The following is a 17,910-nucleotide window of genomic DNA, read 5'->3' as shown; positions in this document are numbered from 1 at the left end:
CTATAAAACTAAAATTATTTTTCTTGTGTTGGAATTCCTTTAAGATTAAAGAATAACCCCCTTCCACAGTAAAAACTTTATGTATCCAATGAACAGGATAACATGACAAATTGTATATAAAGATAGGACAAAAAAAAAAAAAAAAAAAGAAACATTAAAATCAAGAATTTGAATCTAAGTTTTCATACAAAACATTAGAGCAGTTGCATGGGATTATCTATCTGCAATTAACCTATTCTTGCCTCCTGTGCTCTTCCCCTGTATTACAAAAGATAGAAGTCTAAAATCCATATTACCTAAACTCTCTTGTCACCATAGTTCTAGATATAATTTAGAATCTGACAATAAGATGTGCTTGTTCCAAACTTAGAAAGCAAAATAAAGTCCATTTTTCCTCTAGCCATGATAGCGGCTGACGTGTAAGAGTTGGCAAACAAGAGTTCTGCAGTACGAAACTGCAGTCTAATGCCAGTAAGCAGGTTGGGGGCTATGAGGAAACCATGACATTGATACTGACTGCCCTGTAGCCTCTAAAAGTACTAACAACCAATACAGCTGCCACAGTAGAACAAAAGGTATTGGAGAGGGCCAGACAAGCACATACTGGATAATCATAGAGCCTCAGAAAGGCAGAGCATGAGTTCACCTACATCAATTGAGTTCACCTACACTATTGATGAAAACAATTCTATAATTTAATGGTAAAAAATATATATTTCTTGATATAACTTTAATATGCTTTTGAACAAATCACCCACTGCTTACAGTTAAGTCTCCATAAAAATCAAATAGTTAAGATGTTTCCATTAGCCTATAAATATGTAAACCTGGTGTTATATATTCTGTCCAAAAATAAAACCTCTTTCTTGATTCCTGGAGCTACTCCATTTCTCTAGTCACATTTATGGAGATAATCCTGAAATATTCTTCTCCACGTTCTCATCTTACATCACTTCCCTCAATTTACATCAGTGAGGTCTTTGTCATCACAACTACAGTGAAACAATTTGTCAAAGTCACCAGGTTCTAATGGTTAATTTTAATGGTAATTTCTTAGTCATCATCTTAATATTTCTTGATCTCCATAATGATTAATCATATACCTCTTCTTAAAACACTCTTTTGCTTGGGGTTTGGGGCACTATCATGCATTTTTCCTATCTTACTGGCCAGCCACCTATCTCACTTCTTAATCGCTGCTTCTTCTTTCTTTTTCAGCCTCTAATGTTAGAGTTAGTCTGGAGCTCAATGCCTTATTCTTTTATTCCCTCTTACTTGTTAATATCATCCAAATTAAACTTCTAGTCTCAACCTCTCACTTACAGTCCAAACCTGGATATCTAATTGTGTATCAGACTTTTCTACCTGAATATCTAAAAGCCACATCAAATTTAACATATCTAAAATTCTTGACTGCTGTTTCCAGTTCCTTCTTCCCCAATCTTGGTCTCATTAATGGCATCTCTATTCCTCTAGTATTTAACATGTAGAAATTTCCATTAACTCCTTTTTCTTTTATAGCAACAATTTCTAACAGCTCAACTTTCAAAATATATTTGACATCCAAGTGCTTTCCTCCAGCTCCTCACATACCCCACGAGTACAGGATCCAAAGATCTTTACCTAGACTACTGAAATAGCATCTTAACTGACGTCCCTACTTTCATTCATGCTCCCTACCATGGTCTACTCTATGTAGGAGCTGGAATGGTATTTTAAAAATATAAGTTAGGATAAATTTCTAGAGCCATATGACCTTCCTAGATTGAATCATGAGGATATAGAAAATGTAAACCGATCAATTGCAAGCAATGAAACTGAAGATGCCACCAAAAGCTTACCAACAAAGAAAAGCCCAAGACTGGATGAATTCTCAATTGAGTTCTACCAGACCTTCAAAGGAGAACTAACAGCATTCCTCCTCAAATTATTCCATGAAATAGAAAAGAAGGGAACCCTTCCAAACTCATCTGACAAGGCTAATATCACACTGATATAAAACCAAAGACATATCAAGAAAAGAAAACTTCAGACCAATATCCCTGATAAACAGATGCAAAAATTCATAATAAAATACTGGCAAATCTCATACAAAAACATATAAAAAGATAGTACACCTTTCACAAGTGAGTTTCATCCCAGGGATACAAGGTTGGTTCAACATACGGAAATCAATAAATGTAATTCATCACATAAACAGAGGTAAGGACACTAATCACATGATTAAATAAATGCAGAAAGAGCATTTGACAAAATATAGCATCCATTCATGTTCAAAACACTAGAAAACCTAGGGATAGTAAGAACATACCTTAATATTGTAAAAGCTATATACATTAAACCAAAGACCATTATCATTCTAAATGGAGAAAAACCGAAAGCATTTCCTCTAAAACTGGAACAAGACAGGGATGCCCTCTTTCGCCACTCCTATTCAAAATAGTCCTTGAAACACTAGCCAGAGGCAAAAGAAAGAAATTAAAGGGATAAGAATAGGAAAAGAAGAGCCCAAACATTCCTTTTTTGCCAAAAACATGATTCTATATTCAGAAGACTCAAAAAATTCCACCAGCGATCCAAGATGGCGGACTAGAGGGAGGCTGCATTCTTGGTCTTTTCATAACTTGGGACTCAAGCAGAGGAAATATTGTTTCTCTGTGAGGCAGTCAATGCTGCCCACCAATCCTCTGCTATTTACCCTATTCGTCTGCTGCAATCACCCACTGTTGGCCAGCATATCACCTGCCTTTTAAGTGTGGATCACTCACTGACCACCATCTATCCTGCCCATTTCCCACAGCCTGACATCCACTTGCCGATTGTCTGCCGCCAGCCTGCAGACTGCTAGCAGATAGCCTGCTGTTGCTTGGAAATCCATTGTCACGGTACCCACAGGTTTTGTTACATGCAGCTGCTGCCATCTTGGGACAACAGCCAGGGCCTGCAGGTTTTCCAACATGGCTGCTGCCATCTCGGATTGTGGGTCTGGGGCCTCAGGCCACGGCCTGGAGATATATTGGGGTACCTGCAGCTGTAGTTACACCTGAGGTCCTTCTGCTCTGTGTGGTAGTGGTTGCCATCTGGCTGCCTCTTTGCAGGGTCACTCCTTTGTGTGAGCACATTCCTGGTGGTATCTCTGCAAGTTGAAAGGGCATTGAGATCTTGCAGCAAGACAGGGCCTAGGGAAGCTGAAGTCCAAGTCCATCAGATTGTAGCTGGGTTTACATGAACTAGTCTGGGTCTGGAAAGCCTGTGGAAAGCTGGAGAATAGGGGTAGTTCCCTGGGGGGTGCGGAGGTTGAAGAAACTGGAGAAAACTGAGCTCTCTCTAGTTCAGTGAGTCCTGAAGTGTGCAGGGATGGAACGGGCCAATTAAAATGGAAGGGAAGACGGCAAAAGGGTTTGAGGGCATCTTGTAATTGGCTCACCCATCCAACTAGTCCAACACCTGCCCACTGAACTGGAGCTAACATCAAACTTCAGACAACCCCGACTATTGGTGGAGAAGGGAAGCTGACAAATTTCTGAAAACCAAGAGAAGCAATCATTCAAATTTCCATTGAGCCATTCCTCCTTTTTGTTTTCTTCTTTTGCCTTCTTTTTCAGACCTCTACCATCTTTGAAACCAAATATTTTTCATGCATCAAATTATTGATGAATGGGATTTCTGAATAGTATATTACAGTTTTGTTGTATATTCTTATATTTTTACTTCAAAAAAAAATCTGCACTTTTTTTCTCTCACATACCTGTCTCCCTGAATTCTTTCTCTCACTTCTCTCATACTAAAAGCCAACCTCTATTAATTCTTCCCTCACTCTTACTATGAATTTTTACCTCTATCTTCTCTTCCTCTCCCTCATAAACATCACATCTTACTGTACTTCTGTTCCCTCATTGTCCATCATTTGAAATGGTAAACCCTTTTAGCAAACTTACTGTTATATTGTAGATAATAATTGAACACTTCATTTCTGTCTGTTGTGATGAAACTGTAAACACCTTGATTGGAGTCATTGGGTTTAAGGTGGCATATCGTTTGCATTGTGTGCTGTTAATATTGGTCTCCCTCTTAAAGGTGAGGTACTGGAAGCCTTTAGGGACACAAAAAGTCTACAGGGTAGAATCTGTACTGCCTCAGCTCCACACCCTAGATAAGAAGACACACAAACAACATGAAAAAAACAAGGGAACAAAGTGCCTGAAACAAATCAAGATGTTCCAACAATAGAATTCATTGACAACACAGAAGAAATGCCAGAGGAGTTTAGAAAATACATAGTTAGATTAATCCTCAAAATAAAGGATGGTATTGGAGAGAAAATACAGGAAGTGAAAGATTACTTCAATAAAAAGGCAGAGATTATAAAAAGGAATCAAGCAGAAATCCTTGAAATGAAGGAAACAATAAACCAAATTAAAAATTCAATGGAAAGTATCACCAACAGACTGGACCCTCAGACAATGAAGACAAAATATATATTATTGAAAATAAAGTTGACCACAAAGAGAAGATGGTAAGAAACCATGAACAGAACTTCCAAGAAATATGGGATAACATAAAAAAAACAAATTTAAGATTTATCAGATACGACAAAGGCATAGAGATACAAACCAAAGGAAAACACAATAATTTTAATGACATAAATGTCAAGAAACTTCCCAAATCTAAAGAATGAAACGGAAAATCAACTACAAGAGGCTTATAGGATCCCAAATGTACAAAATTATAGCAGACCCACACCAAGGCACATTATAATAAGAATGACTAATATACATAATAAAGGTAGAATTTTAAAGGCTGCGAGAGAGAAAAAAAAAACATCGAATTACATATACGGGGAAACCAATTCAGATTTCAGCTGATTTCTCAACCCAGACCCTCAACACCAAGAGGTCCTGGAATAACATATATCAAACTCTGAAAGAAAATGGATGCAAACTGACAATTTTCTATCTAGCAAAATTAAGCTTCAGATTTGAAGATGAAATAAAAACCTTCTATGATAAATAAAAGTGAAAAGAATTTACAACTAGAAAGCTTACACTACAGAACATTCTCAGCAAAATATTCCATGAGGAGGAAATGGAAAAAAACAACTATAACAAAACAAAGGAAGGAACTACACTAAAGGAAAGGTCAGAAACTAAGTAAATCTAAAAACCAAAAATAAACCAAAATGAGCTGGAATACAAATCGTATCTCAATATTAACCCTGAATGTTAATGACCTAAACTCATCAACAAAAGAAACAGACTGGCAAATTGGATTTACAAAAGAGATCCAACGATATGCTGTCTTGAAGAGACTTACTTCCTAGAAAAAGACATCCACAGACAGAAGGTGTAAGGTTGAGAAAAAAACATATCACTCACATAGATAAACAAGCAGGGGTTTCCATCCTCATATCAGACAAAGAGGACTTCAAACCAAAGTTTGTCAGAAGGGATAAAGAAGGACATTTCATACTGTGTAAAGGAATCATACATCAAGATATAACAATCATAAGTATTTATGCCCCCAAAAATGGAGCATGTACATACATCAAATAAACCGTTCTCAATTTCAAGAAACAGACCACAACACAGTAATACTGGGTGACTTCAACATACCTCTCTCACCACTAGATAGACCGTCCAAACAAAAACTAAACAAAGAAACCACAGAATTAATATAATCAATGATTTAGACTTAACAGACATAAATAGAGTATTTCATCCATCATCAAGTGCATAAACTTTCTTCTCAGCAGCACATGGATCCTTCTCTAAAATAGACCATATGTTATGCCACAAAATAACTCTGAGCAAATACAAAAAAAGAGAAATACTACCCTGCATTCTATAAGAATATAACAGAATGAAACTAGAAACCAATGATAACAAAAAATAGAAGTTACTCTAACACCTGGAGACTAAATACCATGCTATTGAATGATGAATAAATAAAAGAAGAAATCAAGGAGAAAATTAAAAAAATACTTAAGAGGTAAACGAGAACCCCGATACAACATACCAAAATCTTTGGGGCATTATGCAGGCAGTGCTAAGAAGAAACTTCATTGCACTGAGCTCATACATTAAAAGAATAAAAAGTCAACAAATAAGTGACCTAACATTACATCTCAAAGTCCTAGAAAAAGAACAAATCAACACCAAAATCAGCAGAAGACAGGAAATAATTAAATCAGAGCTGATATCAATGAAATTCAAAGAAAACACTTGAAAAAAATTAATAAAACAAAAAGTTAGTTCTTTCAAAATATTAATAAAATTAATAAACCCTTAGCCATGCTATCAAAGAATATAGAAGGCACCATATCAAAAGCCTACCAACCAAGAAAAGCCCAGGATCAGACAGATTCTAAGCTGAGTTCTACAAGACCTTCAAAGAAGAATTAATGGGGGATCCAAGATGGCGGTCTAGAGGGAGGCTGCGTTCCTTGTCCCTCCGAAACGCCGAATTCAACCAGAGGATATCTGTTTCTCGGTGAGGCAGTTTTTGCTGCTTATCAATCCCCCGCTCTTTACCCCATTTGTCTGCTGTGATCACCTGCAATCTGCCAGCATATTGACGCCTTTTTTGAGAGCAGATTGCTCACTGTCAGGCGTTTGTCATCCGCCATTTGCCTGCCTCTCGCCTGTCCATCGCCTGCCTTGCCCCTATCCATCACCCAACGCTTGAGGTTCACCTCCAGATTGTCCAACAGCTGCCAGCAGATTGACCGCAGACCGCCAGTGGAGAACCAGCTGCCTGCTGCCGCCTGGAAGTTCACTGTTACACTACCTGCAGGTTTGATTACACGTGGCTGCCGCCATTTTGAGACAACATCCAGGCCCTGTAGGACCCCTGGCCCGACTGACTGAGTCCCATCTCCAGGATCCCTCAGCCCGACCGATCACTCCCTGCCTCTGGGGCACTTACATCAACTGACTGCTTCCTGCTGCCAGGACCCCCAGACCAACTGACTGTGCCCTATCACCAGGAACCCAGACCAACTGATTGCACCCGGCCTCCTGGATCCCACAACCACACCAAACACACCCAACCTCCAGGACCACTGCCGGACCAACTGCATCCTGTCTCCAGGAACTCCAGCTGACCACGTCCACCCCTGAGCTGCAGCTCCCCATTTGCCAACACATTTGGAAGCCAGAGCAGCCATCTTGGATAATCCTAAGAGCCATAGCTCCGATCTTCGGGTGGGGCAAATCCCATCTTGCGACGCCTGCTGGAGGCTTGAAGCCCATTGTCAGGTACCTCTCATACATCAGGAAGTTTCATTAGTATATGACTGTTATACAGATTTTCTTTTTTCGCCTTTTTTTTAAAAAAATATTTAAGTTTTTATTTCTTTACGTTTCTTGCTTTCTTTCCTTCTGTTTACCTGTTCCCTCAGAGTCACTTTCTCCCTTATTTTCATGATGTTATTGTCCCCATTGGGGCTATTTGGTCTAGGATTGCAAAGTGTCTGACTTGGGTACTGCTAATATTGATCTCCAGTTAAAGAAAGGGTTTTGGACACCTATAGGGCCACTATAAGCCTATAGGGGGAAATCTGCAATACCCCAGATCTCCAGCACTAGAGGGGAAGATACACGAACAACATGAAAAAACAAGGGAAGAAAATGATCCAAACAAATTTAGATTCTATGGTAATAGAATCCAATGACAGTATGTTAGAAGAAATGTCAGAAAAGGACTTCAGATTATACATGATTAAGATGATTTGTGAAGCAAAGGATGAGATAAGAGAGCAAATGCAGGCAATGAATGATAATACCAATAAGCTGAAAGAGCACCTGCAGGAAGCAAAAGATCATTTCAACAAAGAGATAGAGATTCTCAAAAAAAAAAAAAAAAAAAAAAAAAACGGAAATCCTTGAAATGAAGGAGACAATAAACCAAATAAAAAACTCAATGGAAAGCATCACCAACAGACTAGACCACTTGGAGGACAGAACCTCAGACAATGAAGACAAAATATTTAATCTTGAAAATAAAGTCGCCCAAACAGAGAAGATGGTAAGAAATCATGAACAGAATCTCCAAGAACTATGGGACATCATGAAAAGACCAAATTTAAGAATTATTGGGATTGAGGAAGGCACAGAGATACAAACCAAAGGAATGAACAACCGATTCAATGAAGTAATATCAGAAAATTTCCCAAACCTGAAGAATAAAATGGAAAATCAAATACAAGAGGCTTACAGAACACCAAATGCACAGAATCACAACAGATCCACACCAAGGCACATTATAATGAAAATGCCTAACATTCAAAATAAAGATAGGATTTTGAAGGCCGCAAGAGAAAAGCATCAGATTACATATAGGGGGAGATCAATACGGATAGCAGCAGACTTCTTAACCCAGACTCTAAAAGCTAGAAGGGCCTGTACCAACATATTTCAAGCTATGAAAGAACATGGTTGCCAACCAAGAATCCTATACCCAGCAAAACTAATCTTCAGATTTGAAGATGAAATAAAATCCTTCCATGATAAACAAGTTAAAAGAATTTACAAATAGAAGCCTACACTACAGAATGTTCTCAACAAAATATTCCATGAGGAGGAAATGAAAAACAACAATGGAGGTCAGCAAAGGGAGGAACTACCTTAGAGAAAAACCACTCAAAGGATAAACCAAGCCAACTTAGAAACGAAAAATAAGCCAAATGACTAGGAATACAAATTGTTTCTCAGTAATAACCCTGAACATTAATGGCCTAAACTCCTCAATCAAAAGACACAGACTGGCAGAATGGATTAAAAAGAAAGACCCAACAATATGCTGCCTGCAAGAGACTCATCTCATAGAAAAAGACATCCACAGACTAAAGGTGAAAGGATGGGAAAAAACCTACCACACACATGGACTCAGTAAAAAAGCGGGGGTTTACATCCTTATATCAGATAAAGTGGACTTCAAGCCAAAGTTAGTCAGAAGGGATAGAGAAGGACATTTCATACTGCTTAAGGGAACCATAAATCAGGAAGACATAACGATAGTAAATATTTATGCCCCAAACAATGGTGCATCCCTGTACATCAAACAAATCCTTCTCAATTTCAAGAATCACATAGACCACAACACAATAATTCTGGGCGACATTAACGCACCGCTGTCACCACTAGATAGATCTTCCAAACAAAATCTAACCAAAGAAACCATAGAACTCAATAACACAATCAAAAACCTAGACTTAATAGACATATATAGAATATTCCATCCATCAACGAGCGGATACACTTTCTTCTCAGCAGCACATGGAACCTTCTTGAAAATAGACCATATGTTATGCCACAAAGCAACCCTTAGGAAATGTAAAAAAAAAATAGAGATACTGCCTTGTGTTCTATCAGATCATAATGGACTGAGAGTAGAAATCAATGACAAAGTAAAAAAAAGAAATTACTCCAACACTTGGAGACTAAATGATATGATATTGAATGAAACATGGAAAACAAAAAACTTCAGGGAGGAGATTAAAAAATTCTCACAGGTCAATGAGAATGATGATACAACATATCAAAATCTCTGGGACACTATGAAAGCAGTACTAAGAGGAAAATTCATTGCATGGAGCGCATTCCAGAAAAGAATGAAAAGTCAACAATTAAATGACCTAACATTACAGCTCAAAGCCCTAGAAAAAGAAGAACAGAATAACAACAGCAAAAGTAGTAGAAGACAGGAAATAATTAAAATCAGAGCTGAAATCAATGAAATTGAAACAAAAGAAACTATTCAAAAAATTGACATAACAAAAAGTTGGTTCTTTGAGAAAGTAAACAAAATAGATAAACCCTTAGTCACACTAACATAGAGAAGGAGAGAGAAGACTCAAATTACTAAAATACATGATGCAAAAGGAAATATCACAACAGACACCACTGAAATACAAAACATAATGAGAAGCTACTTTGAAAATCTGTATTCCAACAAAATAGAAAGTACCGAAGACATTGACAAATTTCTAGAGACATATGCTCCTCCCAAACTGAACCAGGAGGACATACACGATTTAAACAGATCAATATCAAGCAATGAAATAGAAGAAGCCATTAAAAATCTACCATCCAAGAAAAGCCCAGGACCAGACGGATTCTCAGCTGAGTTCTACAAGACCTTCAAAGAAGAACTCATTCCAATACTTCTCAAAGTATTCCAGGAAATAGAAAAGGAGGGTACCCTACCAAACTCATTCTATGAAGCTAATATCACACTCGTACCCAAACCAGGAAAAGACACATCAAGGAAAGAAAATTTTAGACCAACATCCTTGATGAATATAGATGCAAAGATCCTTAACAAAATATTGGCAAACCATATCCAAAAACATATTGAGAAAATTGTGCACCACGATCAAGTGGGGTTCATCCCTGGAATGCAAGGATGGTTTAACATCCGTAAATCAATCAATGTAATCCATCATGTCAATAGAATTAAGGATAAGAATCATATGGTTATTTCAATTGATGCAGAAAAAGCATTTGACAATATACAACACCCCTTCATGCTGAAAACACTAGAAAAAATAGGGAGAGTAGGAACATACCTGAACATTGTAAAGGCTATTTATACTAAGCCCATGGCCAACATCATTCTTAATGGAGAAAAACTGAAACCATTCCCTTTAAAAACGGGAACAAGACAGGGAGGTCCTCTTTCACCACTTCTAGTCAACATTGTCCTCGAAACTCAAGCCACAGCAATTAGGCAGACTAAAGAAATTAAAGGGATACAAATAGGAAAAGAGGAACTTAAGCTGTCACGATTTGCGGATGACATGATTCTATATTTAGAGGATCCCAAAACCTCCTCCAGAAAACTTCTAGACCTCATCAATGAAGTCAGCAAAATAGCAGGCTATAAAATCAACACGCATAAATCTAAAGCATTTTTATACACAAGCGATGAAACAGCTGAAAGGGAAATGAGGAAAACAAGTCCATTTGCAATAGCCTTAAAAAAAATAAAATACCTGGGCATCAATCTAACCAAAGAGGTAAAAGATCTCTACAATGAAAACTACAAAACATTGAAGAAAGAAATTGAGGAAGACCTTAGAAGATGGAAAGATCTCCCATGTTCTTGGATAGGCAGAATTAATATTGTCAAAATGGCCATACTACCAAAAGTGCTATACAGATTCAATGCAATTCCAATTAAAATCCCAATGATGTACCTTACAGAAATAGAGCAAGCAATCATGAAATTCATCTGGAAGAATAAGAAACCCAGAATAGCGAAAGCAATCCTTAGCAGGAAGAATGAAACAGGGGGTATCGCAATACCAGAACTTCAACTATACTACAAAGCAATAGTAACAAAAACAGCATGGTATTGGCACCAAAATAGACAGGTAGATCAATGGTACAGAATAGAGGACATGGACACAAATCCAAATAAATACAATTTTCTCATACTAGACAAAGGTGCCAAAAATATGCAATGGAGAAAAGACAGCCTGTTCAACAAATGGTGCTGGGAAAACTGGAAATCCATATGCAATAGAATGAAACTAAACCCCTATCTCTCACCCTGCACAAAACTCAACTCACAATGGATCAAGGACCTTGAAATCAGACCAGAGACCCTGCATCTTATAGAAGAAAAAGTAGGTCCAAATCTTCAACTTGTTGGCTTAGGATCAGACTTCCTTAACAGGACTCCCATAGCACAAGAAATAAAAGCAAGAATCAATAACTGGGATAGATTCAAACTAAATAGCTTTCTCTCAGCAAAGGAAACTATCAGAAATGCGAAGAGAGAGCCTACAGAGTGGGAGAATATCTTTGCCTCTCATACTTCAGATAGAGCACTGATTTCCAGAATATAGAAAGAACTCAAAAAACTCTACATCAAGAATACAAATAACCCAATCAACAAATGGGCTAAGGAAATGAACAGACACTTCACAGAAGAAGATGTACAAGCAATCAACAGATATATGAAAAAATGTTCACCATCTTTAGTAATAAGAGAAATGCAAATCAAAACTACACTAAGATTCCATCTCACCCCAATTAGAAGGGCGATTATCAAGAATACAAGCAACAATAGGTGTTGGAGAGGATGTGGGGAAAAAGGTACACTCATACATTGTTGGTAGGACTGCAAACTAGTGCAGCCACTCTGCAAAGCAGTGTGGAGATTCCTTAGAAAACTTGGAATGGACCTATCATTTGACCCAGCTATCCCAGTCCTCGGCCTATACCTAAAGGACTTAAAATCAGCACACTACAGAGATACAGCCACATCAATGTTCATAGCTGCTCAATTCACTATAGCCAGACTATGGAACCAACCTAGATGCCCTTCAATTGATGAATGGATAAAGAAACTGTGGTATATATATACAATGGAATATTACTCAGCTATAAAGAATAATAAAATTATGGCATTTGCAGTCAAATGGATGAAATTGGAGAATATCATGTTAAGTGAGATAAGCCAATCTCAAGAATCCAAAAGAGGAATGATTTCACTGATAAGCGGATGATGACACTTAGTGGGGGGTGAGAGTGGGACAAGAATGGAGGAAGGAGGGACAGTATAGAGGGAAAAGAGAGGTGGGAGGGGTGGCGGGGAGGAAAAAAATAATGGAATGAATCAAACATCATTACTCTATGTAAATTTATGAATATGCAAATATTATGCTGTTTACTCCATGTACAAACAGAAACAATATGTATCCCATTTGTTTACAATAAAAAATAAATTAAAAAAAAGAAGAATTAATATCAATACTCCTCAAATGATTCCACAAAATAGAAAAGGAGGGAACCCTTTCAAACTCATTCTGTGAGGCTAGTATCACCCTGATACCAAAACCAGACAAAGACACATGAAGGAAAGAAAATTTCAGACCAATCTCCCTCATGAACATAGGATGGAAAATTCTAAATAAAATTCTGACAAATCACATACAAAAACACATTAAAGAGTATGAAAAATGGCGGAATGAGACAGACATCATTACCCTATGTACATGTATGGTTACACAAATGGTATGAATCTACATCATATACAACCATAGAAAGAAAATGATGTACCCCATTTGTGTGCAATGAATGAAAATGCTGTCTGTAAAAAATTAAAAAATAAATAATTAAATTAAAAAAAAACACATTAAAAAAATAGTGCATCATGATCAAGTGGGGTTCATCCCTAGAATGCAAGGTTGGCTCAACATACAGAAATCAATAAACAATACATCAGATCAACAGACTTAAAGACAAGAATCATATGACTATTTCAATAGATGTAGAAAAAAACATTTGACAAAATACATTATCTCTTCATGTTCAAAACACTAGAAAAAATAGGGATAGTAGGAACATCCTTAATATCGTAAAAGTTATCTATGCTAACCCATGGCCAACATCATTCTAAATGGAGAAAAATTGAAAGCACTCATTCTAAGAACTGGAACAAGACAGGGATGCCCTCTTCACCACTTCTATTCAACATCATCCTTGAAACCCTAACCAGAGCAATCAGACAGATGAAAGAAATTAAAGGGATATGAATAGGAAAAGAAGAATTCAAACTATCACTGTGAACATGATTCTATATTTAGAATCCATCAGAAAACTTCTAGGACTCATAAATGAATTCAGCAAAGTAGCAGGATATAAAATTAGCTCCCTAAATCAAATATGTTCCTATATATCAGTGATGAATCAAATGAAAGAGAAATTAGGAAAAAGACTCCCAATCACAATAGCCTCAAAAAAATTAAATATTTGGGAATCACTCTAACAAAAGAGGTGAAAGACCTCTACAATGAAAACTACAGAATACTAAAGAAAGAAATTGAAGAAGACCTTAGAAGATGAAAAGTTTTCCCATGCTCTTGAATAGACAGAATTAACATTGTCAAAATGGCCACACTAGCAAGAATCAACAACTGGGATAGATTCAAGCTAAATAGCTCTCTCTTAGCAAAGGAAACTATCAGCAATGGGAAGAAAGAGCCTACAGAGTGGGAGAATATCTTTGCCACTCATGCTTCAAATAGAGCACTAATTTCCAGAATATAGAAAGAACTCAAAAAACTATACATCAAGAATACAAATAACCCAATCAACAAATGGGCTAAGGATATGAACAGACGCTTCACAGAAGAAGATGTACAAGCAATCAACAGATATATGAAAAAATGTTCACCATCTTTAGTAATAAGAGAAATGCAAATCAAAACTACACTAAGATTCCATCTCACCCCAATTAGAAGGGCGATTATCAAGAACACAAGCAACAGTAGGTGCTGGAGAGGATGAGGGGAAAAAGGTACACTCATACATTGCTGGTGGGGCTGCAAATTAGTGCAGCCACTCTGGAAAGCAGTGTGGAGATTCCTTAGAAAACTTGGAATGGACCTACCATTTGACCCAACTATCCCACTCCTCGGCCTATACCCAAAGGACTTAAAATCAGCATACTACAGAGATACAGCCACATCAATGTTCATAGCTGCTCAATTTACAATAGCCAGACTGTGGAACCAACCTAGATGTCCTTCAATTGATGAACGGATAAAGAAACTGTGGTATATATATACAATGGAATATTACTCAGCTATAAAGAATAATAAAATTATGGCATTTGCAGGCAAATGGATGAAATTTGAGAATATCATGCTAAGTGAGATAAGCCAATCTCAAAAATCCAAAAGGGGAATGATCTCACTGATAAGCAGATGATGACACATAATGGGGGGTGGGAGGGGAGCAAGAATGGAGGAAGGAGGGACTGTATAGAGGGAAAAGAGGGGTGGGAGGGGTGGGGGAAGGAAAAAATAACAGAATGAATCAAACATCATTACCCTATGTAAATGTATGATTACACAAATGGTATGCTGTTACTCCATGTACAAATAGAAACAACATGTATCCCATTTGTTTACAATAAAAATAAATTTTAAAAAAAATGGCCACACTACCAAAAGCGCTATGCAGATTTGATGCAATTCCTATTAATATCCCAATGACATTCTTCAGAAATAGAAAAAGCAGTCATGAAATTCATTTGGAAAAATAAGAGACCCAGAATAGCCAAAGCAATCCTTAGCAAGAAAAGTGAAACAGGAGACCGCACCATACCAGACCTTAAATTATACTACAAAAATGGCATGATATTGGCACCAAAACAGACATGCAGACCAACGGGACAAACCCACATAAAAACCTCATATTAGACAAAGGCACCATAAACATACATTGGAGAAAGGATAGACTCTTCAACAAATGGTGCTGGGAAAACTGGAAATCCCTATGTTGTAGAATGAAATTTAATCCCCACCTCTCATCCTGCACAAAACTCAATCCAAGGTGGACCAAAGACCTAGACATCTGATCAGAAACCCTGTGCCTACTAGAAGAAAACATCAGCCCAAAACTCAATCATGTTGGCTTAGGAATTGAATTCCTCAACAAGACTCCTAAAGCACAAAAAGTAAAATTAAAAATCAATAAATGGGATGGAGTCAAACTAAAAAATTTCTTCATAGCAAAGGAAACAAACAACATGAAGAGAGAGCCTACAGAATGGGAGAAAATATTTGCCACCCGCACCTCAGATAGAGCATTAATCTCCAGGATACATAAAGAACTCAAAAAATTTAACAACAACAACAAAAATAAATCAATAAACAGGCAAAGGAACTGAATGGACACTTCAAAGAAGTATAATCAGTCAACAAATAGGTGAAAAAATGTCCAACATCTCTAGCAATTAGAAAAATGCTAATTAAAACCACTGATAGGGGCTGGGGAGATAGCTCAGTCGGTAGAGTGCTTGCCTTGCAAGCACAAGGCCCTGGGTTCAATCCCCAGCACCCAAAAAAACAAAAACAAAACAAAAAAAAAACCACTGATATTTCATCTCACTCCAGTCAGAATGGCAATTATCAAGAACACAAGCAACAATAAATGTTGGCAAGGATGTGGGGGAAAGGGTACACTCGTACATTGCTGGTAACACTGCAAATTGGTGCAAACACTATGGAAAGCAGTAGAGAGATTCCTCAGAACCACCATTTGACCCCATTATACCACTCCTCAGTTTATATCCAAAGGACTTAAAATCAGCATACTATAGTGATGCAGCCACATCAATGTTTACAGCAGCTCAAGTCACAATAGGCTAAGCCATGGAACCAACCTAGGTGCCCTTCAACAGATGAATGTATTTTTTAAAGTGTGGTATACACACACAATGGAATATTACTCAGCTATAAAAAAAAAAAATGTTGACTTTATGACATTTGCCGGTAAAGGGATAACTGGAGACTATTTGCTAAGTCAATCCCCAAAAATCAAAGGTTAAATATTCTCTCTGATATATGGATGCTAATATACATAAAGAGGTGGCAAGGGGAGAATAGAAGTTCAGTGGATTAGACAAAAGGAAATGAAGGGAGGAAGGATGGGAATAGGAAAGACAGTGAAATGAATCTGACACAACTTTCCTATGTACATATATGAATACACCACAATGAATACCCACATCATGTACAACCACAAGACTGGGATCTTAATTAGAATAAGATAAACTCCATGTTTGTATAAATATGTCAAAATGTAATCTACTATCATATATAACTAAAAGGAACAAATAAAATTTTTAAAATACATATAAGCCAGGAGTTTTGGATGTAGCTCAGTAGTAGAACTCTTGACTAACATGTGGGAGGCCCTAGATTTAATCCCCAACCTTCTCCCTGCTCTGCCACACACACACTTACACACATAAAAATCCCTGTCAAGTCCCTACTCTAATCAAGTTATTCAATGCCAACGATGAAATCCAACATTCTCACCATAGCATATGAAGCTGGCTGTTATTTCACCTCTGCAGTCTCTCTAATATTATCTTCTACCATCTTCCCTCAGTCAATGCATTCCAACCTTAATCAACTTCTTGATTTTCCTCACATATGTAAACTATTCTTTCCTAAGGCTCTATACATTTGCTATTTCCCTCTCTGGAAGATCTTTTTCTAGATTTTCCCCTAAATCTTTACATTGTTTATTATTTTCTGTCTACACTAAAAAGCAATGTTGTCACCACAACTTTTTCTTCTTCCTAAGCACCGAAGAAGGCTACATAAACCCAGTCTCCCTTGCAGTTGATTAAGTAAAACAACAGTTTTAGCCAACTGAACAGTGGCTTAAGTTCAGATTAGATCCCTAAAACCATTTGTATTTTCTTCCAAGCTCTCTCCCCCAACATTCAAAGCTAAAAACAAAGATTTCAAGATATCAAATTGTTGAAGCTACACAGTAGAAGGTACATGGATCCCTAAGACACTGTTTGGAGAAAAGCCATTCTAGATAACTATGTTAGACATTGTAAGAATCAAGTTTTTATTCCATTAAGCTAAGGAGATCTTAAGGTCATTCTCACAGCCAGCATTAATTACTCTGACAATACCTTAATAAATTGAAACTTTTTCAGAGAAGCCTTCTCTGACTTCTCTATATAAAATAGCTTCTCATTTCTCAATTCAAATTCTAACCTTCTACGATGTTTTACTTTTTAGAGAATTTATCTCTAAGTTTGAGTGTTCCTGTACATTTATTTGTTTATTGTTTAGCCCTCCCACTAGAAGGGGAGAGACTTTATTATACTCACTACTGTATTCCCAGTACAGAACAGTCCCTGGCTTATTATCACTACCACAAGTAATGTTTATTAGGTACTCACAGTGTGCCAGTTGCTAGTCTAAGCATGTAAGAAGCACCAACATATATCTTATGAATGATGAATGACTGTAAATGGTGCTTTCTCACAAACAAGATTAAGATAGAAACTCTCCTGAATAGCTCTGAGTAAGTACTGTCATTAACCCAGTAGCAGCACTTGTCTAAGTTCAAAAATGCCGTCCATGGA

At 37.2% G+C, this 17,910-nt stretch overlaps 1 protein-coding gene across 3 annotated transcripts in view; it reads right to left on the bottom strand.

Annotated features, from left to right (window-relative positions):
- The window catches only part of ATF6 (activating transcription factor 6), a 285,089-nt gene that overhangs the window by 166,681 nt on the left and 100,498 nt on the right, over positions 1 to 17,910 (bottom strand). The window lies entirely within an intron of this gene.

This window comes from Sciurus vulgaris, assembly GCF_902686455.1.
Source record: "Sciurus vulgaris genome assembly, chromosome: 1".
NCBI classification, from domain to species: domain Eukaryota; kingdom Metazoa; phylum Chordata; class Mammalia; order Rodentia; family Sciuridae; genus Sciurus; species Sciurus vulgaris.
The sequence above is the reverse complement of the archived record's forward strand: the minus strand, read 5'-3'. Positions and strand labels throughout refer to the sequence as shown.